Source organism: Macaca mulatta, chromosome 19 (assembly GCF_049350105.2).
Source record: "Macaca mulatta isolate MMU2019108-1 chromosome 19, T2T-MMU8v2.0, whole genome shotgun sequence".
NCBI lineage: Eukaryota > Metazoa > Chordata > Mammalia > Primates > Cercopithecidae > Macaca > Macaca mulatta.
Genome location: NC_133424.1, coordinates 17,556,760 through 17,580,293, shown reverse-complemented (window position 1 = coordinate 17,580,293; position 23,534 = coordinate 17,556,760). Strand labels below are relative to the sequence as shown.

Sequence of the window (23,534 nt, the reverse complement as noted above, 5' to 3'; positions counted from 1 at the left end):
GGGAGAAGAACATCAGGCAGGCCCAGGCAGGGGGCATCCTGCAGGAATATGGTCGGTGCTCTCAAGATTGCCAAGGTCACGGGCAACAAGGAAAGACTGAGGAGCCAGCTGTCCAAGACCACTGGAGACTCGCAATGCGATAGGACTCCCCGGAAAGGATCCTCCGCCAGAGAGACGGCTTGAATAGAAGAGCTAGTGACATCAGAAGCACACCAGGGGGGTGGTAAGTAGCAGTCTGCCAATACCAATTTCTTTTCTTTTCCTTTTTTTTTGTTTTTGAGACAAGAGTCTCACTCTGTCGCTTAGGCTGGAGTGCAGTGGTGCAGTCTCGGCTCACTGCAACCTCTGCTGCCTGGGTTCAAGCAATTCTCCTGCCTCAGCCTCCTGAATAGCTGGGACTATAGGCATGTGCCACCACACCCGGCTACTTTTTGGCCAGGCTGATCTCGAACTCCTGACCTCAGGTGATCTGCCCACCTCGACCTCCCAAAGTGCTGGGATTAGAGGGGTGAGCCACCACGCCCGGTCTACAAGTGCAGGTTTCTTATATACATATATTGTGTAGTGATGAAGTCTGGGCTTGGCTTTTCTTTCTCTTTTTTTTTTTTTTTTTTTGAGATGGAGATTCGCTGTTTGTTGCCCAGGCTCTAGCGCAGTGGTATGATGTCGACTCACTGTAACCTCCGCCTCCCGGGTTCAAGTGATTCTCCTGTCTCAGCCTCCCAAGTAGCTGGGATATTATAGGCACCCGCCACTAAGCTCAGCTAATTTTTTTTGTATTTTTAGTAGAGACAGGGTTCTACCATGTTGGCCAGGCTAGTCTCGAACTCCTGACCTCAGGTGATCCGCCCTCCTCGGCCTTCCAAAGTGCTGAGATTACAGACGTGAGCCACTGTGCCCGACCTTTTTTTTTTTTTTTTCCCTTAATAGAGACAGCCTTATTATGTTGGCCAGGTGGCCTTGAACTCCTAAGCTCAAACGATCCACCTGCCTAGGCCCCCTAGAGTGCCGAGATTATAGGCATGAGTGACTGTGCCCAGCCAAGTTTATTCCTAAAAAATGCATTTGCTTCTGAAGGTTGCAAGAAAAAGAAATGCTGGTGCCAGCCCACCTGGGGGCTTGGAGCAAGAGCCATAAATGCGGCACGAGTCAACCAAGAATGGCTGAGGGTGTGAAGATGGGGCCCAAAGACAGGCAGGAGAGGCTGGTACGCAAACAGACGTGAGTGCAGAGGTGAATCCAGCGCAATGGTTAAAAGACACACAGTAGGAGTGATTATCCTAAAGAACAAGAGAAGACATTAGGGGAGTGGGAATATCAAGAGGGGTTCTGAGTCCAGGCGCAGTCACTCGCACTTGTAATCCCAGCACTTTGGGAGGCCAAGATGGGTGGATTGCTCGAGGTCAGGAGTTCAAGACCAGTCTGGCCAACACGGTGAAACCCTGTCTCTACTAAAAATACAAAAATTAGCCGGGCGCAGTGGCAGGCGCCTGTAATCCCAGCTACTTGGGAGGCTGAGGCAGGAGAATCACTTGAACCCGGGAGGTGGAGGTTGCAGCGAGCTGTAATTGTGCCACTGCATTCTGGCCTGGGCGACAGAGTAAGACTCCATCTTGGAAAAAAAAAAAAGAGGGGTTCTGAAGGATGAAGAGGAGTTCGTTCATGAGGTGAGTAAAAGAGTAAAGGATAGTATGATAGGCACACCACCTGTTTTTATAAATAAAATTTTATTGGAAGGCAGCTTTGCCCACTCATTTCCTTATTGTCTGTGGCTGCTTTTGCTACAAGAGCAGAATGAAATAGTTCAGGTACAGACTGTAATATTACGGCCTGGAAAGCCTAAAATATTTGCTATCCAGCCCTTCAAAGCAAAGGTTTGCTGACCTCTGCCCTAAAGAGAAGCATGACTCAGCACTGTGTCTGAGTGGGGTCAGGGCCACCAGAGGCTCTGGGAATTCCTGCAGAAGTGTTAGAAGGGCTGAGGCTGAAAGAAACGATAACTTATGAGGCTGAGGCAACAGTTCACACAGGGATAGGGAGTGGCGATAGGGAAGAAGGCTGGGGGACATTTAACTCTTAAAACTTTCTCTTAAAACTTTCCCCCAAGTGAGTAAGTAACTGTCGTGTTTTCTTCCAGGCAAACAGATATACACTGTATATAGCTTAATGAAATTTGGATTGTCTTATTCATTCAGCTGTAAAACCTAATTCTTCCCTTGACATGTCAGTGCATTTGAATGTTCCTCCAGGTCATGAGATAAAGCCTTGAGAGGCAGGTTTGGTTTTTTTTTTTGTTTGCTTTTATTTTTATTTTATTTACTTAAGACACGGCTTGAGCAACAGGGCGAGACGCTGGTTTTTTTTTATTTTTATTTTTTTGAAATGGAGTCTCACTTTATCACCTAGGCTGGAGCACAGTAGTGTGATCTTGGCTCACTGCAACCTCCGCCTATCGGGTTGAACCGACTCTCCTGCCTCAGCCTCCTGAGTAGCTGGGATTACAGGCGCCCACCACCATGCCTGGCTAATTTTTATATTTTTAGTAGAGACGGTGTTTCACCATGTTGGCCAGGCTGGTCTCGAACTCCTGACCTCAGGTGATCCACCCTCCTCGGCCTCCCAAAGTGCTAGGATTTACAAGCGTGAGCCACCATGCCCAGCCGAGACTCTATGTCTTAAACAACAACAGCAACAACAACAACTACTATCTGAACGAGGCAGCTCTTCCACTTTTTTATGTTTTGAGACAGGGCCTCACTCTGTCACTCAGGCTGGAATGCAGTGGCATGATCTCAGCTCATTGCAGCCTCGACCTCCCAGGCTGACTGGGCTCAAGTAATCCTCTGACCGCACCACCATGCCCAGCTAATTTTTGTATTTTTTTTTGCAGAGAGGGGGTTTTGTCATGTTGCCCAGGCTGCTCTGGAACTCCACCTGCCTTGACCTCCCAAAGTGCTGGGATTACAGGCATGCGCTACTGTGCCTGGCCCTCATCCGCTTTAGAAAACACTTTAGCAGTTTCTTTCAATGTTAAAACACATACCTAGCACGTGACCCAGCAATTCCCCTCTCCGGAGTTACTCAGGAGAAATGACGCAGATGTCGAGACAGAGACATGTAACTTCTGAGACCCCCAAACTGAGAACCCAAATGTCCACCAACTGAATGAACAAACTGACCACACCATGGAATATGGCTCAGCAATGAGAAGGAACCAACAAGTTCAGGATGGCTGGTTCCTGATGCTCACAATGGTAGGAAAGCAACTCAGAATTGCTGGGCTGAGTGAAAGGAGCCTGACACGGCCGGGCGTGGTGGCTCATGCCTGTAATCCCAGCACTTTGGGAGGCCGAGGCAGGCGGATCACAGGGTCAGGAGGTTGAGACCATCCTGGCTAACACGGTGAAACCCCGTCTCTACTAAAAATACAAAAACAAAAACAAAAATTAGCCAGGCATGGTGGGGGGCACCTGTAGTCCCAGCTACTCAGGAGGCTGAGGCGGGAGAATGGCGTGAATCCAGGAAGCGGAGCTTGCAGCGAGCCGAGATTTGCCAGTGCACTCCAGGCTGGGCGACAGAGCGAGACTCCATCTCAAAAAAAAAAAAAAAAAAAAAGAGACTACATACAGACCTAGCAATTCTGCTCCCAGGTATAGACTCAAAAGAATGGAAATCAGTGACTCAATTCCTTGTACACCAACGTTCACTGCGTCTCTATTCACAACAGTCGAAAGGCGGAAACAACCCAACGTCCGTCGGCAGATGAACGGATACACACAACGTGGTCCATCCACACAACGGAATATGACTCAGCCATAAAAAGGAATGAACCACTGCTCCATGCTACAACATGGATGAACCCCAAAAACATGAGGCTGAGAGAAGCCAGACACAAAAGGCCATAGCCACACACAAAAGGCCACTGGGTGTATGATTCCGTTGATACGAAATGTCCAGAACAGGCAAATCCATAGAGACAGGAAGCAGATTGGCGGTTGCCAGGGACTAGGGGAGGGGGAATAGGGAGTGATTGCTAATGGGGACCGGGTTTCCTTTTAAGGGGATGAAATGTTCTGGAATCAGACAGAGCTGGTCGTTGCACAACACTGTGAATGCACTGACTAGCACACTAATTTTTATTTTATTTTATTTTTGAGACAAAGTCTTGCATTCCATTGCAGTGCTGCGATCCTGGCTCACTGTAACCTCCATGTGCTGGGTTCAAGCGATTCTCCTGCCTCAGCCTCTCTTCCAACCTCAGGGAATTACAGGCACCCGCCACCATGCCCAGCTAATTTTTGTATTTTTAGTAGAGATAGGGTTTCGTCATGTTGGCCAGGCTGGTCTGGAACTCCTGACCTCAAGTGATCTGCCCGCCTCAGCCTCCAAAGTGCTGGAATTACAGGCATGAGCCACCATGCCTGGCCAAATTTTTATTTTTGAGACAGGATCTCATTCTGTTGCCCAGGCTGGAGTCCAGTAGTGCAACTGTGGCTCACTGCAGTCTCAACCTCCCCTGGCTCAAGCAATCCTCCCACCTCAGCCTCCCGAGCAGCTGGGACTACAGACACATGCCACCACGCCTGGCTAATTTTTGTATTTTTAGTAGAGACTGGGCTTCACCATGTTGCCCAGGCTAGTCTCAAACTCCTGGGCTCAAGCAATCTGCCTGTATCAGCCTCCCAAAGTGCTAGGGTTACAGGTTTGAGCTACCACACCCAGCCAAATTGCACGCTTTAGATGGTGAATTTTACATTTTGTGACTTTTCCTTAATTAAGTTTTAAAAAGAGCCTATACTGTCTGACTTTTCCTTAATTAAGTTTTAAAAAGAGCCTATACTGTCTGATTTCATGTATATAAAATTATAGAAAATGCAAACTGATCTATGAAGACAGAAAACTGATTGGTGGCTGCTTGGGGATGTGGGGCGGGGAGGGATGACAAGAGGCCTGAGGACACTTTTCAGATGATGGATGTGTTTATGATGGTCATGGTGGTGGGCTCACAGCCGTTTGTACACTTAGTAAGTACAGCCTATTATGTAACAATTTCATCTGGATAAAACTGCTTAAAAAGGCCAGGTGCTTGGCCGAGTGTGGTGATTCATGCCTGTAATCCCAGTACTTTGAGAGGCCGAGGTGGGCGGATCACCTGAGGTTGGGAGTACGAGACCAACCTGACCAACATGGAGAAATCCCGTCTCTACTAAAAATACAAAATAAACTGGGCATGGTGAGGCATGCCCTCCCAGCTACTCAGGAGGCTGAGGCAGGAGAATCGCTTGAACCCAACAGGTGGAGATTGCAGTGAGGTGAGATTGCGTCATTGCACTCCAGCCTGGGGAAGAGAGTGAAACTCTGTCTTAACAATAACAACAACAACAACAACAACAACAAAGCCAGGTGCCGTGGCTCATGCCTATAATCCCAGCACTTTGGGAGGCTGAAGAGGGCGGATTGCTTGAGCTGAGGAATTCTAAACCAGCCTGGGCCACACAACGAGGCATCTCTACAAAAAAAAAAAAAAAAAAAAAAAATAGCTGGGCATGGTGGCACACACTTGTAGTCCCAGCTTCTTGGGAGGCTGAGGTGGGAGGACTACTTGAGCCCAGGGGGTGGAGGCTGCAGTGAGCAGTGACTGTACCACTGCACCACAGCCTGGGCCACGTGGCAGAACCTGTCTCAAACCACCCCCCAAAAAATACTGCTTTAAAAATTACATGGATTTAAAAGATCCCATTTCCCCAGGAGTTTATCTTTTTAAAACTTCTTGCTCTGTATTCAAAAGTTCAGCCCTTGAGCCCAGGCACAGTTCCTCAGACACCATGGCTGGGAGATGGTTGCACATCTAAAGGTACGTCAGGTTCCCAGCTGCCACATGGTATCACTCACCTGGTTGTACCAGGACGCCACGAGAGTTAATCATGGAATGTTCTCAGGCAGCTCCATAGGGCCAAGGAAGATGGACAGAGGTTTACACACTTCCAAGCCAAGTGAGGAATACAGGAGCCCAAATTAAGGATACATGTCTTTTTCTTTTTTTTTTTTTTGAAATGGGAGTTTCACTCTTGTTGCCCAGGCTGGAGTGCAGTGGCATGATCTTGGCTCACTGCAACCTCTGCCTCTGGGTTTAAGCCATTCTCCTGCCTCAGCCTCCCAAGTAGCTGGGATTACAGGTGTGTACTACCACACCCAGCTAATTTTTTATTTTTGATTCGGATGGGGTTTCACCATGTTGGCCAGGTTGGTCTCCAACTCCTGCTGACCTCAGGTGATCCGCCTGCCTCGGTCTCCCAAAGTGCCAGGATTATAGGTGTGAGCCACTGTGCCTGGCCAAGATACATGTCTTAATCACACCTGCACGAATGTGTGTGTGTGCTGGCATATGTACTTCCATGTGCTTGCATGTACACAGAGGACACACATGTGAATACACATGCTTGTGTGCACATAGTACACACAACATAGGACACATCCATGCTCATATAAACACATCACACACGGACACACTATGCACACACGCTTGTACACATATTCACATGCCTGTATACACACTCACATGCATGCACATACATACAAGGACACAGGTATGTAGGAACATATGTGCAAGCGCTTTTTTTTTTTTTTTTTTGACGGAGTCTTGCTCTGTCGCCCAGGCTGGAAAGCAGCGGCGCGATCTCAGCTCACTGCAACCTCTGCCTTCTGGGTTCAAGAGATTCTCGAGCTTCAGCCACCCAAGTAGCTGGGATATAGGCATGCATCTCCACGTCTGGCTAATTTTAGTATTTTTAGCAGAGACGGGGCTTTGCCATGTTGGCCAGGCTGGTCTCCAACTTCTAGCCTCAAGTGATCCAGCCGCCTCGCCCAGCATATACATCCATATGAACACTCATGCACACACACGTGCACAGCCACACGTACATGCTTGTACACAAAACATTTGCATGCAGACGCCTACCCCCATGTTCATGCCTACACACACGCGTGCACCTGTGTATGTGCACAGAGCGAGGCCCAGGCAGAGTTGGCCTGTCCTGTGACGTTCACTTTTGTGACCAGGGGCTCAGTGCAGCTCCCAGCTAGCGGGCTTTGGGCTGACTTACGGCTGAGCTGCCTGGATGTAGGCGGTGCAAAGCTCACTGGGATATGCCTACTTCCTCCTTCATAGCAGAGAGCTGCTCTGAGCGAGAAGCCAGGAGAACCCAAGGATGGGCTCTTTCTCCTGCTTCCTGCAGCCTCTGCCATCCCCCGAAGGGAGGGCTGATGCTAGCTCACGGAATGACAAGGGCTGAAGGCCACACGGATGGCTGCACTTGAGACTGCTCCACGTCCTCCAGGGACTGCTGACGGAGCATCAGGAGCCCTCTGAGCCCTGCTGGGAACACAGCCTGTGGGGGCTTCTGCAGCTCTGGGCCCCTGATGTGCGAGGCAGAAGGACAGACACTCAGGAAACCCCACTCTCAGAGATGGGGCTGAAGAGGATGGTCACAGGACTGGCAGATGTGTGCCCTTCCCCCAGGCCAGGAGGAAGTGGATAAGGCTTGCTCAAGGCAGCTGCTGAGCAGCCAGGGCTGTGGGGAAGGGGGTTGCCAGAGAAGGGACGTCCCTCCCTGGCAGTGGGATGGGGGTGGTGGGAGCAGAAACAAGCTGGGACCATAAGCTGGAGTGCCCCCTGCAAGGCTCATCAGCCTGGTCCTCTCCTGCTCCCACATGGGCCTGTCCTTTCACCCACAGCTCCAGGCTGACCCCCTCTACCTGGGCCCGAACACTACCATACCCAGCTAATTTATGTATTTTTAGTAGAGATGGGGTTTCACCATGTTGGCCAGGCTGGTCTCAAACTCCTGACCTCAAGTGATCTGCCAGCCTTGGCCTCCCAAAGTGCTGGGATTACAGGTGTAAGCCACTGTGCCTGGCCACAAGACCCCATCTCTATAAAAAAATTTAAAAATTAGCTGGGTGTGGTGGTGCACGCCTATAGTCCCAGCTACTCGGGAGGCTGAGGCAGGAGGATTGCTTGAGCCCATGAGGTCAAGGCTGAAGTGAGCTGTGATCATGCCACTGCACTCCAGCCTGGGCCACAGAGCAAGACCATGTATCAAAAAAACAAAAAACGAAACAAAACTGCTTCCAAACAGGGAAGCAACTGTTTTAATGCCTCTTGTGAAAGAATCCTTCCCTCCCTGGATTGGGGAGCCTCCTTTGTTAAATACTACACATGGAATTATTTTATATGTGTGGTCCACCTCTGGGCTGCTGAGGCTTGTGAGGTGCCACACTGTTTTGATTATCAGAGCTTCAGAGAATGTTCTGACTTGGCAGGGCTCAGTTTTTTGTGGTTTCCCAGGAGACCTGGGACCTGGAAATTAATCTTGCTGTGGCTTAAGATCCCTGCCCCAAGTGGATGTGAAACCTGCCCTTGGAGAATCCCCTGGTTCTGGTGGGAATGGAAGGAAGCAGATGGGGCTGGAGGAACCAGGGACCTGAAGTCCCTGTGGGGGACAGCTCAGCCAAGTGGCAACCTCGGGTTGTGGTTGTGTTTTGGGGTCTGGGTCCTGCAAACGTGTTTCCTTCCTTAAACCGAATTGTCTCACCAAAATACCCCAAGGCTAACATAACCACTCTACCCCGACTCTGCCCATCCCACGCACAGACAATGCGAACGGGAAGCAAAACACATCCTCCAGCTGATAGCATCAGTACGACCAAGGCCTTTTGTAAGAACGATCCCCTTGTCACCAAATGAAAATCAAACTGTCAGACTACAAAGATCCTCGAAGAAATGCCAAAAAGTGCTAACAAAGTGCCTGTTAACAGATGAATGGAAAAACCCAACGTGGCCCATTCATCCAATGGAATATTATTTGGCCATAAAAAGAAATGAAGGCTGAGTGAGGCGGCTCACGCCTGTAATCTCAGCACTTTGCAAGGCCGAGGCTGGCAGACTGCTTGAGTTCACGAGTTCGAGACCAGCCTGAGGAACATGGCGAAACCCCGTCTCTACAGAAAAAAACACAAAAATTAGCGAGGCGTGGTGGCGTGTGCTTGTAATCCCAGCTACTTGGGAGGCTGAAGTGGGAAGATGGCTTGAGCCTGGGAGGCAGAGGCTGCAGTGAGCCGAGATCGTTACACTGCACTCCAACTTGGCCAACAGAGCCAGATCTTGTCTCAAAAAAAAAAAAAAAAAAAAAAAGGAAGGAAGCACCGATTCATACTATAATGTGGATGAAACTAAAAAACACGATGCTGAGTGAGAGAAGCCAGACACGAAAGACCATATGGGGTGTGACTCCATTTATAGAAATGTCCAGAACGCCAGAACAAATTCACAGACACAGAAAGTGATGAGTTGTTGTGAGGAGCTGGGGGACGAGGAGTGGGGAGAGATGGCTAATGGGGATGGGGACGGGGTTTCCTTTTGGGGGATGAAAGTGTTCTGCAATCAGATAGAGCTGGTGTTTGCACAATACTGTGAATGCACTGAATATTAGTCATTATAAATTACACGTTATGTGCATTTCACTAAAATAAAAATGAATACTCCTTTTAAAAAAACAGAGCGGTGCAAAAAGAAATGGCTTCGTAAAAGCCAGGCCGGTATATGCTTTCTGCACTCTGAAAAAATGCCAATCTCAATTCAGAGCCTTTTCCTTGCGTTCTCATAGAAAGGAGGTGTAAGGAAAGGCATGACAACGAAAAAAACAGGCCCTGGGGGTGGGGGGTCAGTGGCCGGATGTGAATTAGCCGCTCTCAAGGCCAGCTACACAGAAAGTAGGGTTCTGCCTACCAGTTTGGTGGAGGATTCGGAATTTACTGGAAGATAAAGGCCTCCGGACGGGGACTCCAGAAAGTGTAGCGTAGCCGTTTCGTTTATATAAGGCCATAATTTGAAGCCACATGTTTATAGGATGAAATCATTCTCAAGCTAAGAGAAGGCTAACTAGCATTGCAGCAGACTCCTTTAGGATGCATCCTGCAGCATTCAGCGCATGTCACGTTTTGCGTACGTTTCGCTGATCCTGTTGAGGATTTTTTTTTTTTTTTTTAAGAAGAAACCTCATGGGCCGTATGGGAAAGATGGAAACACACACACGGAGGAATGACCACAAAGTCAGTCTGTCGGTCAGGGTGGCTCAGAGTGGGAGGACGACTTAGAGGCCTTTGTCCTCATTTTTCTACATCTCCAACCTAACCGTAAGATGGCCATGCTCACGTGCCAGTCGGGAGGAAGTGGACACTCAAGAGAAGAAACTGTTAAGAAAACTCCAAGGGATGGCGCAGTGCAGGTGACAGGAGGGAGGAACTAAGCTCTTTTGGGGCATTTCAAAAAGTGGGGATATGGCCAGGTGTGGTGGCTTATGCCTGTAATCCCAGCACTTTGCGAGGCTACGTGAGCCTAGGAGTTTGAGATCAGCCTGGGCAACAAAGAAGGAACCCCCCCCACACCAAGTTCTACAAAAAATAAGAAATGAGCCGGGCATAGTGGAGTGCACCTGTGGTCCCAGGTACTCAGGAGGCTGAGGCGGGAGGATCACTTAAGCCTGGGAGATCGAGCCGTGATAGTGCCAGGGCACTCCAGCCTCGGCAACAGAGACAGATCCTGTTTCTCTCTCACACACACACAAACAAGTAAACAAACAAAGTAAGTGGGGCTGCTTCCAAGATTCCACCGCAGAGGTGAATGGGCTCATATCACAGGCTGGCACAGGACATCACAGGAATTGGTGGGCATCACTGGTGGCCCAGGCCCTGCTAACGGGCCAAGTCCTAGGGGTGGGACAGAGCAGGGATGGGAAACTCCTTGGGGAGCCAGCAGGGCCAAGAAACAGCATCCGCAGGGCAAAATCACAAAGAGAGGCATTTCCAGTGGGGAGTTCATTCGTGTTCCCCAAAACTCATGCTTACCCTGAAACTCAGAACGTGACCTTGTTTGGAAACAAAGGCTTTGGGGATGTAGTCAGTTAAGATCAGGTTGTACTGGACTAGGGTGGGCTCCAAATCCAAAGACTTGTATCCTTATAAAAGGAAAAGAGACACATGTGCACACAGAGGGAAGACGGCACGTGAATAAAGACGGAGGCGGGGATTGGAGTGATGTGACCACAGACCATGGAATGCCTGGAGCCCCAGAAGCTAGAACAGGCAGGAAGAGTCCTCCCCTAGAGCCTCCAGAGGGAGTGTGGTCCTGCTGACACCTTTTTTTTTTTTTTTTTTTTTGAGATGGAGTCTTGCTCTGTCGCCCAGGCTGGAGTGCAGTGGTGCGATCTCAGCTCACTGCAACCTCCACCTCCCGGGTTCAAACAATTCTCCTGCCTCAGCCTCCCGAGTAGCTGGGATGACAGGCACCCACCACCACGCCCAGCTAATTTTTTGTTTGTTTGTTTGCTTGTTTTTGAGACAGAGTTTTGCTCTTGTTGCCCAGGCTGGAGTGCAATGGCGTGATCTCGGCTCACTGCAACCTCCGCCTCCCAGGTACAAGCGATTCTCCTGTCTCCGCCTACCAAGTAGCTCAGATTATAGGCATGCACCACCACGCCTGGCTAATTTTTTTGTATTTAGTAGAGACAGGGTTTCACCATGTTAGTCAGGCTGGTCGTGAACTCCTGACTTCAGGTGATCCACCCGCCTCGGCCTCCCAAAGTGTTGTGATTATTGGCATGAGCCACCGTGCCCAGCCAACACCTTCATTTCAGACTTGTGGCCTCCTCAGCCACCCCAGGATAGGTACTTAGTTATGGAAGCCCCACGACATGAATCCAGTTGCCCAGTGCCGAAGGCCTTGAGTGGAACACTCAGGCCAGAAAGTAGCTGGGTGAGCCCTTCAGTTGCTCCAGTCTTTTTTCTGCCTTAACTGAATATTCCCAAGAAGCTCATCGCAAATGCTCTCTCGTGACTTCTGCCAATTCCACGCTCAACTTCAGAGTTGAATGTGTTCTTCTGAACCTGTTCAGATTGTCCCTTGTCTTCCACAAGGCATTCCCCCAGACCTTCCATCCGGCCTGACTGTTCTGAGCCCCACGCCCCGGAGAAAGTCCCTTCCCAGGTATGTGTTGTTTCAGCACGTTCTGGCCACCCACCTCCCCACAGCCCAAGTGCTCTCCGACCTGTGCTATATGCCCACCCCTCCAGGCCCTGGGGTCTCCCTCCCTGGGATCTGTGCTGATGTTTCAGAGGAGGCTGTCTTCTTTCAACATATGGTTAACAAATGTTCCTCCAGTGCTCATCCCGGGCCAGGCTGAAGTTGGGCACAGGAGACAGAACGTGCAGGTGAAGGAGACGGAAAACACACTCACCACAAAGCAAGGAGGTAACTGCAACAGCGATAAGTGCTTTGGGGAGGAAAAATCCAGCATAACTGTGCTAGCACAGCAGTTCTCAGCCAGGAGTGAGTCTGTCCCTGCTGGGACAGACATCTGTCTCGAGACTTTTGTTTTTTTTTTTTTTTTGAGATGAAGTCTTGCTCTGTTTTCCAGGCTGAAGTACAGTAGCGCTATTTCAGCTTGCTGTCACCTCTGCCTCGCGGGTTCAAGTGGTTCTCATGCCTCAGCCTCCCAAGTAGCTAGGACAAAATGCACCCGCCACCACACCCAGCTAATTTTTGTATTTTTAGTAGAGACGGGGTTTCTCCATGCTGGCCAGGCTGGTCTTGAACTCCTGGCCTCAAGCGATCCGCCCGCCTCAGCCTCCCAAAGTGTTGGAATTACAGGCGTGAGCCACTGTGCCTGGCCATGGAGACATTTTGGATGTTACCACTTGTGGCAAGGGGACACTGCATCTTGTAGGTGGAGGCCAGGGATGCCGCTCAGTGTCCCATAGTGCACGGCATGGCCCCTACAGCAAAAAATAATCGGCCCCAATATGAGCCAGGCCAAGGTGGGGAAGCCAGGGATAGGAACCCATGGGGCAGTGCTCAGGGCAAACGGTTGCTGAGGCCTATATAGTGCAAATGAGCTGGACGTGCCTGGAGCTTGAGGACAGCAGCCCAGGCGAGGGCGGGGAGCGGGCAGGCGGGGTCAGAGCGGGTCTGAGAACAAGGAGCCCAGTGTGGCCGGTGGGTCCAAGGCTGGAGGCGGGGAGAGAGAAGCCGAGATGGGGAAGGTCAGATCCTCCAGGGCCCTGCAAATGTGGTTAGATTTTCATGCAAGTCCGACAGGGGAGCCCCATGTGGTTTGATGCAGGGGCACCAGGACCAGAGTGACATTAAGAAAATGTTACCATCTGTGGCAGATGGACTGTGGGGGGCCTGGGTGGAAGCACGTCCTGTGGGTGCCTTGGGGGGAGCTGACATTTGCCTGGATCAGGCCCATGAGACTCTGCAGGTGGGTTCTGGTCACAGGTAGAAGGCCGAGCCACCGGGCCCCGCAGGTGGCTGGGCTGCAGGTCCTTCCCGGGTGACCTGTGGGCTTGTAAACGAAGATGGGGAGGGCAGCCAGGGACATGGGTCTGGAAGGGCAGACCCCTCTGCAATCACACAGCCCATCTGTCGTCACGCCCAGAGGGAAAGCCATCTCGAGGGTAAGAACAGGTGTCTCCCTATGTTACCCAGGCCAGGCTCGAATTCCTGGGTTCAAGCAATCCTCCCACCTCAGTTTCTGGAGTAGCTGGGACTACAGGTGCAAGTCCACACTCAGCTAATTTTTCTATTTTTTTTTTTTAAGATGAGATCTCCCTACGTTGCCCAGGCCAGTCTCAAACTTCTGGGCTCAAGTGATTCTCCTGCCTCGTCCTCCCAAAGAGCTGGAATTGCAGGCATGAACCACTGCCCCTGGCTAGAACATTTACATCACCTTAAAAAGAAACCCTGTACCTTTTAGCTATCACCTATCCCACTAATCCCCCAAAAGACCCCCAAATTTATTCCCATTCTCCACATCTGCTGAGCTGCCTAGGTGGCTCACGACCTGGCCACCCATCTGCCCCAGGCTTCTGGCTTCCACGTGGAGCGCTCTCTGCATGCTAGGATCACCCCATGCCGCCCATCCGCGATCCAGCCCTTGTGGCCTTCAGCTAGATGCTCCTCCTCCTGGCCAGGAAACCCACCCTCTGCTCAGTTTCTACAAAGGACCTCCCAGGCTCAAGCTGGTTCCACTTTCTGATCACCTGAGAGCGAAACCAGATGGGGGGGGCAATGGTCCCAGGATTTGCTGCCATCAATGTCTTTGGTGAAACAGCCACTCCCCAGCTCCCCTTGAAGCTCATCCCTGTGCCAGGGACTCTGGTGATCACAACATGAAGGCAGGTGAGAAACGAGTCGCCTCAGGCCAGTCATGGGCTTGACCTGCAGGTCTCAACAGGCTCTGCTTGCCCCTCAAAAGCTTGGTGTTCTATATCAGTGTTTCTGCCCTGGAACAGACTCTGCCCTCAGGGGACACTTGGCAACCTCTGTCCTGAGACATTTTTTTTTCCCTTTGAGACAGAGTCTTGCTCTGTTGCCCAGGCTGGAGTACAGTGGCATGATCTTGGCTCACTGCAACCTCTACCTCCTGGGTTCAAGCTATTTTTGTGCCTCAGCCTCCCAAGTAGCTGGGATTACAGGTGCACACCACCATGCCTGGCTAATTTTTTTTTTTTTTTTGTATTTTTAGTGCAGACAGGATTTCGCCATGTTGGCCAGGCTGGTCTCCAACTCCTAGCTTCAAGTGATCTGCCCGCCTCAGTCTCCCAAAGTGTTGGGGTTACAGGTGTGATCCACTGCGCCTGGCCCTGAGACATATTTGGTTGTCGGGACAGGGAGGATGCTATCAACATGAAGAGGGTTGAGGCTGGAAATGCTGCTCCACACCCCGTGGTGCTCAAGGCCCCACCACAGAGACGGACCCAGCCACAAATATCAGCAGTGCTGAGGGTGAGAGACCCTACATTAATTATTTGGAAAAAAATTGATTCCGTCTTCACACTAAACACCAGAATGCACAAAATACATTCCTAATAATTTTTTTTTTTTTGAGATGAGTCTCTCTCTGTCACCCAGGCTGGAGTGCAGTGGCACCACCTTGGTTCACTGTAGCCTCGACCTCCCAGGTTCAAGTGATCCTCTGGCTTCAGCCTCCTGAGTAGCTGGGACCACAGACATGTGCCAACACACCTGGCTAATTTTTGTATCTTTTTGTAGAGACGGGGATTCACTATGTTGCTGAGGCTGGTCTGGAACTCCTGGGCCCAGGGGATCCTCCCACCTCTGCCTCCCAAAGTGCTGGGATTACAGGCATAGACCACCGCACTTGGCGCCCAGTGGGCTACTAACCAGGAGAATCTACCTAGTCTCTCTGATTTCTCTCCTCTCTCCTTCCCCATTCACTTTGTGTATTTAAATGTGTGAGCTGGGCGCAGCAGCTCACGCCTGTAATCCCAGCACTTTGGGAGGCTAAGGCGGGTGGATCACCTGAGGTCAGGAGTTCAAGACCGGCCTGGCAAACATGGTGAAATCCCATCTCTACTAAAAATACAAAAATTAGCTGGGCATGGTAGTGGGTGCCTATAATCCCAGCTACTTGGGAGGCTGAGGCAGGAGAATCGATCACTTGAACCCAGGAGGTGGAGGTTGCAGTGAGCCAAGACTGTGCCATTGCACTCCAGCCTGGGCAACAAGAACGAAACTCCATCTAAAAAAAAAAAAAAAGAAAAAAAAATGTGCGCAGCATCCTAGGACTTCGGTCAGTCAGATGACGACAGACGCAAACTCACTTAGGAGTCAAAAGAACCCCGAACTAGTGTTTCTCACCCAGGGCTGACTCCGCCCTCCAGGAGACACTTGGCCATGTCTAGAGACATTTCTGGTTATCCAGACACGGAGGAGGGGGTGCTACCGGCATCTGAAGGGTGGAGGCCAGGGACGCTGTTCAACACCCTACAGTGCAGACAGCAGCTCCTACCCAAGAGAACGATCTGCCCCCAATGTCACCAATGCTGCGGCTGAGAAGCTATGCTTTAAATCAATCAGAAAAGTGGCTGCGCGTGGTGGCTCATGCCTGTAATCCCAGCACTTTGGGAGGCTGAGGCGGGTGATCGCTTGAGCCCAGGAGTTCCAGACCAGGCAACATGGTGAAACCCCATCTCCAAAAGCAATACAAAAATTAGCCTGGCATGATGGTGACTGCCTGCAGTCCCAGCTACTAGGGAGAATGAGGTAGGAGGATCACTTGAGCCCAGGGAGGTCGTCAAGGCTGCAGTGAGCCAAGATCATGTCACTGCGCTTTAGCCTGGGTGACAGAGTGAGACCCTGTCTCAAAAAAAAAAAAAAGAAACATTTGCATACTTTCAGCCTCCTAAGGACTCATGGGCCCTTGACACATTAGCACGGTTCCAACCCCATGCTCACTTGGCTGCAGGATATTGAGAGTGCGGGGTGCAAGAAGGAGCCAGCCTTGTGGAGGCACCTGCCCCGGTTCAGGCCACTTTCTTCACTCCAGGACACCCCAACCCTTACCTTCTCCCTTCCCTGCTAAATCATGAGGCTGACTCCCAAGGGACCACCCAGGGAAAAGGAACCAGTTTCCATGGCGCCTACGGGCCAAATAAGTACGATTGCACTTTCTCTGCCTCTCTTCTTCTCGTGCCCACCCAATAAATAGCATCTCCACATGACAAGACGAGGACCTCAGGGGTCTTCCCAAGCAGTGGACAAGCTACCCCCTGACCCTGCGTGAGTCCCCGTACCCTGGGAATCAAAATCTCAGACGTCACCCTCCTGCCCCCGATCTCATCTGCCCTGGAATGGGATGCAGGAGGTGGCAGATGCCTCCTCGTGGAGATGCTCTGAGCAGTGAGCCTGGGAAGATCCACAGCAAAGCCTTGAGCCTCCCACTGCTGCTGTGCCGCTGTGACTTCACTCATGAGGAAGCAGCGGTGCCCACCTCCCAGGCAGATGACCCATGGTACGGCTGACGGGGGAAGCTCTCGGGTCTCCTACTTCCCCCATAAGCGAGTCCCCAGGCCAGGCAGGCTCCCATCACAGGCTCGCCCGCTGCTGGCACCTTCACAGACCCCACTGGGCTATTAATTTGACTTCCATGCTCGTGACTCCTGGCTGAATATCTGAACAGAGGCGAGGGCTATTTCTGTTCTCCTCAGTCTCCCCAAGGGCCAGCTCTGAGCCTGGCTCCCAGCCAATACTTCCTTTTTGCTGAAGGATTTTAAGACATTCCAGAAACTTCTTTTGTTCAATCACTTGTGACAGCAGTTGATCCTAAGGTCACTTGGGTCCCTGAGTGGAGTTACTTTGGATATCCCTTGCCCCTGACGCCGGCAATACTGAGAGCAGAGACACCCCCGCCCCATGCCCTGTTTGTAAACTTCATCCTGCTTCCCCACCAGGCACACACGGTCTCGTGGGCCTGGCCCTCAACACATCTCCTGTAAAATCCCACGGGATCCACTCCTCCCTGGGCTGGGTCCTCACCTCTGTTTTTTTTTTTTCCTTTTTTTTTTTGAGACGGGCTCTCACTCTCTCGCCCAGGCTAGAGTGCAGTGGTGCGGGATCACGGCTCACTGCAACTTCTGCCTCCTCGGTTCAAGCAATTCTCCTGCCTCAGCCACCCAAGTAGCTGGGATTACTGGTGCGTGCCACTATACCCGGCTAATTTTTGTATTTTTAGTAGAGACTGGGTTTCATCATGTTGGCCAAGCTGGTCTCAAACTCCTGACCTTAGGTGATCCTCCCACCTCGGCCTCCCAAAGTGCTGGGATTCAGGCATGGGCCACTGCATCAGGCCTCTCACCTCTCTTTAGTCACCCTTGAATGTATGAGTGTGAGATCTGGAAAATTCCCAACAGGGAGCTTCCAAAATTGATGCAGCCAACCAACCTACTCACCCTTAAAGTGTTTATTTAAAGGAGTGAGAAAAGACAAAATGGACCTGTTCTCTATTGACACGATCATTTCCCCCCAGATTCCTGTATTACCTAAAAATGTAATTTGAGGCTGGGCACGGTGGCTCACGTCTGTTATCCCAGCACTTGGGGAGGGCGAGCGGGCGCATCACCTGATGCCAGGAGTTTAAGACCAGCTGGTCAACACAATGAAAATCCATCTCTACTAAAAATACAAAAATTAGTTGGGCGTGGTGGCGCACACCCGTAGTCCCAGCTACTTGGGAGGCTGAGGCAGGAGAAGCACTTGAACCTGGGAGACAGGGGTTGCAGTGAGCTGAGATCGCATCACTGCACTCCGGCCTGGGTGACAGTCCCCCCCCAAAATAAATAATAAATAAAAATGCAATTTGAATTTGCCCCTTTTTCAGTGTTATGGGCTGAGCTGTGTCCACCACTCCCCTCCACGAACAAATATTCATATATTGAAATCCTAAACCTCAGAACTTCAGAGTATGAGTATATTTGGGTCTTTTTTTTTTTTTTTTTTGAGATAGAGGTGTTGTTCTGTCACCCAGGCTGGAATGCAGTGACATGATCATAGCTCACTGTAGTCTGAAACTCCCAGGCTCAAGTGATCCTTCTGTCTCAGCTTCTCAAAGTGCTAGGACCACAGGCATTCACCATTATGTCCAGCTAATTTTAGTATTTTTTTGTAGAGATGGGATCTTGCTATGTTGTCCATGTTGGTCTTAAACTCTTGGCCTCAAGCGATCCTCCCGCCTCGGCCTCCCAAAGGGCTGAGATTACAGGCGTGTGCCACCAACCCTGGCCTAGAGACAGGGTCTTTATGGGGATGATTCACTTAAAATGATGTCATTAGGGTGGGCCCCCTTCCCTATGACTGCCGTCCTCATAAGATGAAATCTGGACACAGAGACAGGCACAAAGGGAGGACGATGTAAAGACCCAGGGAGAGATGGCTGTGTCTGAGCCATCAGAGAGAGGCTTGGAACAGATCTCACAGCCCTCTGAAGGCACGAACCCTGCCAACACCTTGATCTTGAATGTGATCTTAAACGTCTGGCCTCTAGAACTGCGGGCCAATATATTTCTGTCATTTTGGCCACCCAGCGTGCGGTTCTGTTACAGCAGCCCTAGCAAACTCAGGCACCCAGCAACAACAGCCATGAAACACGCCTAGCGGGGCTCCTTCTCTTGCACACACAGCCCTGTGCAGCAGGGCAGAGAGGGGTTTTAAACAAGTGAGTCAGACAAGGATATCTTATTCATCGCTCCGACGAACCCACGGGCTGAACCCTTGAATCACTACTTTATTTATCATCGGGCTCGGGCTCAGAAAGTCTGGCTGAGGAAATGAGTAGAACCCAAACTCGTCAGCTGCATTTCTGAAACATGCCTAATCTCTGAGGCTCTTTCCCAGCCACGATAGAAACTGAAAGGGAACGGGGCTCTGGGCTGTGGCGGTGGGCTGGTGTGGAGACAGAGCCCTTTGTTCTGCCACTCCAGGGACCACGAGGGCAGAAGAGAAGGGCTTGTCTTGCTCTGCCGAGAGGCCGCCCGGGGCTGTCTGAATGGCCGGCCGAGCAGGGGCAGCCTGGCACAGCTGGGCTGGGGATGCCGGGCACACAAAGGGCTGGTGGGTGGGGTGCGGGGGCAGCACCCAGAGGGGACCGTCAGTCCCGTGGCCCTAGAGCGTTTCCTCCAATCAAGGGAAAGCAGCAAAGTCACGGTCAAGGAGGGGGCCAAGCAGGGAAGGGGAGAGCAAGATAGACCAAGAACAAAAATTCAGCAGTGTGTGCTTGGGAACGGGTGGGCGAAAGGGTCCACGGAAGAGATAACGCAGCTTACAAAAGCGACGTTTATCCAGGGCAACCTCCAAAGTAGCTCTTGGGAGAGAATCTAATACCTCTAATCTCAGAAGAAAAGCAACAGATCGTTCTAAGACGAGGACAGTTCCTCCAGAAATCCAGGTCAGTCATAAGACAAAGAAGAGAAAGACAAGGGCACCCGCTGTCCACCCTCGGGCACGTTGCCTAACCCCCCCCCGCCACAGTCAGTTCCTAACTGTTCCTCCTTTTTATCGAGACCTGCTCCCTCCGATTAAGAACTGACTGGATGGCAGGATTCAGTTCCTGGTCTCTGCCCCCGTTCCCACTCTTAGTGGCAGTTTCTCAGGGGGCTCCACAAACACCAAGGACCCACTGAGGCAACGATGGGCCCTAGAGGGGAACCAGGTTGTACTAATGAGCATCGCATTTCACCTGCGGAGGTGATTCTGCCTCCACCCGCCCCCCAAGGGGACACGTGGCCATGACTGGAGTCATTTTCGGTTGTTACCCCTTAGAGGGGACGGAATACTACTGGCATCTCATGGGTGACAGCCAGGGACACTATTCAACGTTCTACAGTGCACAGCCCCAAATGTCAATGGTGGTGCGGTTGAGAAACTGCCCTGGAGATCTGGGCTTCCCCAGTTAAAGGTTACTAAGGATCCTGCATGTTTCTAGAAAGCTCAAGGAACCATCTCTGAAGTTATCACCTGCCTGGGCCTTTCTGTATCAGGAAGATAAGAACAAGGACCCTCGTGCTGCCGGTTGGCAGAATGAGAGAGCTGGGATGCTCTGTACAGGCCGGGCTTCAAAGGTATCTGCTTGAGCAATCCCCTCTGCCTGGCGTGGTTTAACATGTGGTATCTTTCCAGGTTTGACCTGGGGCCAGCCACCACTTCCAAGGAAACCTGCTGGAATCCCCCTTGTCCTAAAGCTTGCATTGGTTGTTCCTAATTCTGCCCCCATAATATCTTGTGGCCCCTCTGTTGCTGTACTGATGACCTGATCTGAATTCCATTCCTTTTTATTTTTTTATTTGTTTATTTTTGAGGGTGTCTCGCTCTGTCCCTCAGACTGGAGTGCAATGGCACGATCTTGGCTCACAGCAACCTCCACCTCCTGGGTTCAAGCAATTCTCCTGTCTCAGCCTCCAGAGTATCTGGGATTATAGGCACACACCACCACACCCGGCTAATTTTTGTATTTTTAGTAGAGACAGAGTTTCTCCATATTGGTCAGGCTGGTCTTGACCTCCTGACCTTGTGATCCACCCGCCTTGGCCTCCGAAAGTGCTGGGATTACAGGCGTGAGCCACCGCGGCCTAGCCTGAACTCCATTCTTTCTGAAGAGGAAGTGCAAGGTTGCGGCGGGGGTGGGAGTGGTGGGAGGGGGGCACCTCTGTCCCCAGGAATCTACCAAGCGCCTGGCACAATCAGCCCTTGCCTAACTGAAATCTAGGCCCACCCAAGACACACCATTTGGAAGAGATGAGGAATGGGAGGCAGCAAGTTAACATGTCCCGGTGGGGAGAAAATAATGAATCCTACAGCCAAATAGAAAGGGGAGATTCCCACATCTCTACCTGCTCCACTGAGTCACCAGACTGGACCCGAAGGAGGGTACTGCCTCGGGATTTCCAGAAATTTGCAGTTTCCAAAGCTTTGGGAATAGGTGCAACGTGCAAAAGCACTTTCGACAATGCAATTTTTTATTTGGACGATGAAGAAGCGGTAAAAATCAATCAACCAATCAATCAATCAATCAATCATTTTTGGATATAAACTGTAGAATAGAAAACGGAATAAAAGCAGGATCATTGTAGCCAGGAATGAAGAGTGGGGGTGCTGTGTGGAGTTCAAGGCCGGGAGTGGGGGGACACGGACTGGAGACAAGACAGTGATGAGAAGAGTTGGGTTTCACGTTGAAAAACGCTGATGGAGGTCAATTCATTCATTTTGCAGGTGAGAGGGCAGAAATAGGAACAGAGACTTGAGCAAAGCCAGGATCTCCAACACAGTGCTTCCTCCACAAGACCCTGCTTGGCCATTCTCTAGTGGCAGGAAGAGGTGATCGCAGGGCTGTGGGATCAGAAGATCCCGGTCCTGTTCATTGGGGTGTCTTGGCCAGGGCAAGCCCACAGTTCAATGTCTGCAGGAGGCATGACTGTGGGCTGTCACTGCATGTCCTGGGGCAAGCCAGGCCAAAGCCACCTTTCCTAAAGGCTAGGATATTCTGGAAGTGAAGGGGGTACTTATCTTTCTGTGGCCCTCTGTATATTCCAACTACCCAGGTTCATCTCCTGAATGAGCTATCAACTAAATATAAGCTGGGGTTCCCCAGCCCTTCTGGCCGATCCCAGATTAAGATCCCTACAGTTGGGAAAGGGGAGAAAGCACCCTGCACAAAGTCCCTGCCAGGGCCACAAGAGTCAGGCCTGTCAGATGTGAATAACTTTCCTGTCTCCCAGGTCACCTCCAGCTGCTCCTGGACACCCTAAGATTCTGAAGACTCCAACACCAAAAAACAAACCGAGTTAGGACCCTCTGGCTGCAAAACACAGAGTCCCCACCGGCTCCCACCTCAGACAGAGGCACAGAGAAGCCTTCCCTTAAAGACCCCTCGCCTCCAGGGTGCCCAGGAAAGAAAGGAGGACTGGTGGCTGTCGTGCCTCTCCAGGGCTGAGCTCAGAGCAACCGGGGGACAGATTTCCTGTATGTCGTTTTACCCATTTAAGTCCAAGGATGCAGCTCTGCGGAGGTGGCTACAGTCCTGTACATGAGGGTGCATGCACACTCCCTCCTGAAAAACAGTTCCGGCCTCACAGCCGGCCCTGAGGTCTCTTCCTTGGATCGAGGGAATCCCAGAATCCCGCTAGCCCTGTCTTAAAGGGAGGGTGGTGCCTTTTCCAAGACCAGGAGACTGGCACAGAGGGTGTTGGGACACGTCCCCGGTCACCCAGCTGTTGAGTGTGAAGTCAGGAAGGACATGAATCAAGAGGGGAGGGTGGGCGCGACGGAATCTCCAGGAGCTGCACCTCAACATCTATCTGCACGGGGCCATTCTAACCCCTTCCTTCTCTTCCCTCCTCTCCTGGCCCTCCCTCCCTAAGCCTACCCTTAGTTCTTACCATGACTTCTACTCCGTTTACTTCCTTTTCAGCTCCCATTTCCCCGCTTCCCAATAGCCGGCTGCCGCATCAGTTAGTTCAGAACCCCCCGCACTCACTGAGCGCCCACTGGGGGCCAGGCGCCGCCCTCTTCTCAGACACCCTTCCTTCAATCGCGCGGGCAGACGTCCCCAGATTGGTCTCGCACCCCTTCCCCCCAACCGCACCCCGGCTGTCCCGCCACTGGCCTTGCCCACTCCCCCAGCCTGGGCCTCTCGTTCCCGCCTCCTTGCCTCCCCACAACGCCGTTTCCTGCGACCCCCCAATTACCACTTAAGCCACGTCCTCTTCAGAGAAGCTGCTCAAAGCCACAAGACTCACCCCCCCCCCCACGCCCGCGAACTCCCTCACCAGCTCCATCTCCATCCACTTTCTCCTTCACCATCTCGCTTCCAACTCATCCCCAGCAACCTCTCCAAGACCCCTAGGCTCGTTCCCGCCCCCTCGACCCCTGCCGTCGCGTCCCCCATCAGCCCTCAGCTCCGTCCCTCTTCTGCGCAGCCCCCACAGGCAGGCTTCGAGCTCGAGTCGCCAACCCGAGGCCGCCTGGAACTCACCTGGCCTCGGCCGCCGCGCGCCGCCGGTCCCGGGCCGGGTCCCCGGCCGGACGACCGCCTGCCAGCCCGCCGCTGCTCCGACCGCTCCGCCCCGCCGCGCCCGCCGCTCCCCCGCGCGCTCCCGCTTCCGGGTTCCGGAGGGGCGGGGAC

At 51.7% G+C, this 23,534-nt stretch overlaps 1 protein-coding gene and 1 long non-coding RNA gene across 10 annotated transcripts in view; one reads left to right on the top strand and one right to left on the bottom strand.

Annotated features, from left to right (window-relative positions):
- MYO9B (myosin IXB) overlaps window positions 1-23,482 on the bottom strand; it is a 137,891-nt gene extending 114,409 nt beyond the window's left edge. For all 9 annotated transcript variants that reach the window (XM_077978232.1, XM_077978233.1, XM_077978238.1 and 6 more), the window contains exon 1: window positions 23,385-23,482. The gene's annotated coding sequence lies outside the window, so the exon portion shown is untranslated. The remainder of the gene's footprint in view (window positions 1-23,384) is intronic.
- LOC144336850 (uncharacterized) lies at window positions 585-5,154 on the top strand. Its single transcript, XR_013409214.1, has 3 exons — window positions 585-726; window positions 1,520-2,479; window positions 4,244-5,154. It is a non-coding gene; the product is annotated as an uncharacterized LOC144336850 (long non-coding RNA).
- Window positions 23,483-23,534: the final 52 nt, after the last annotated feature.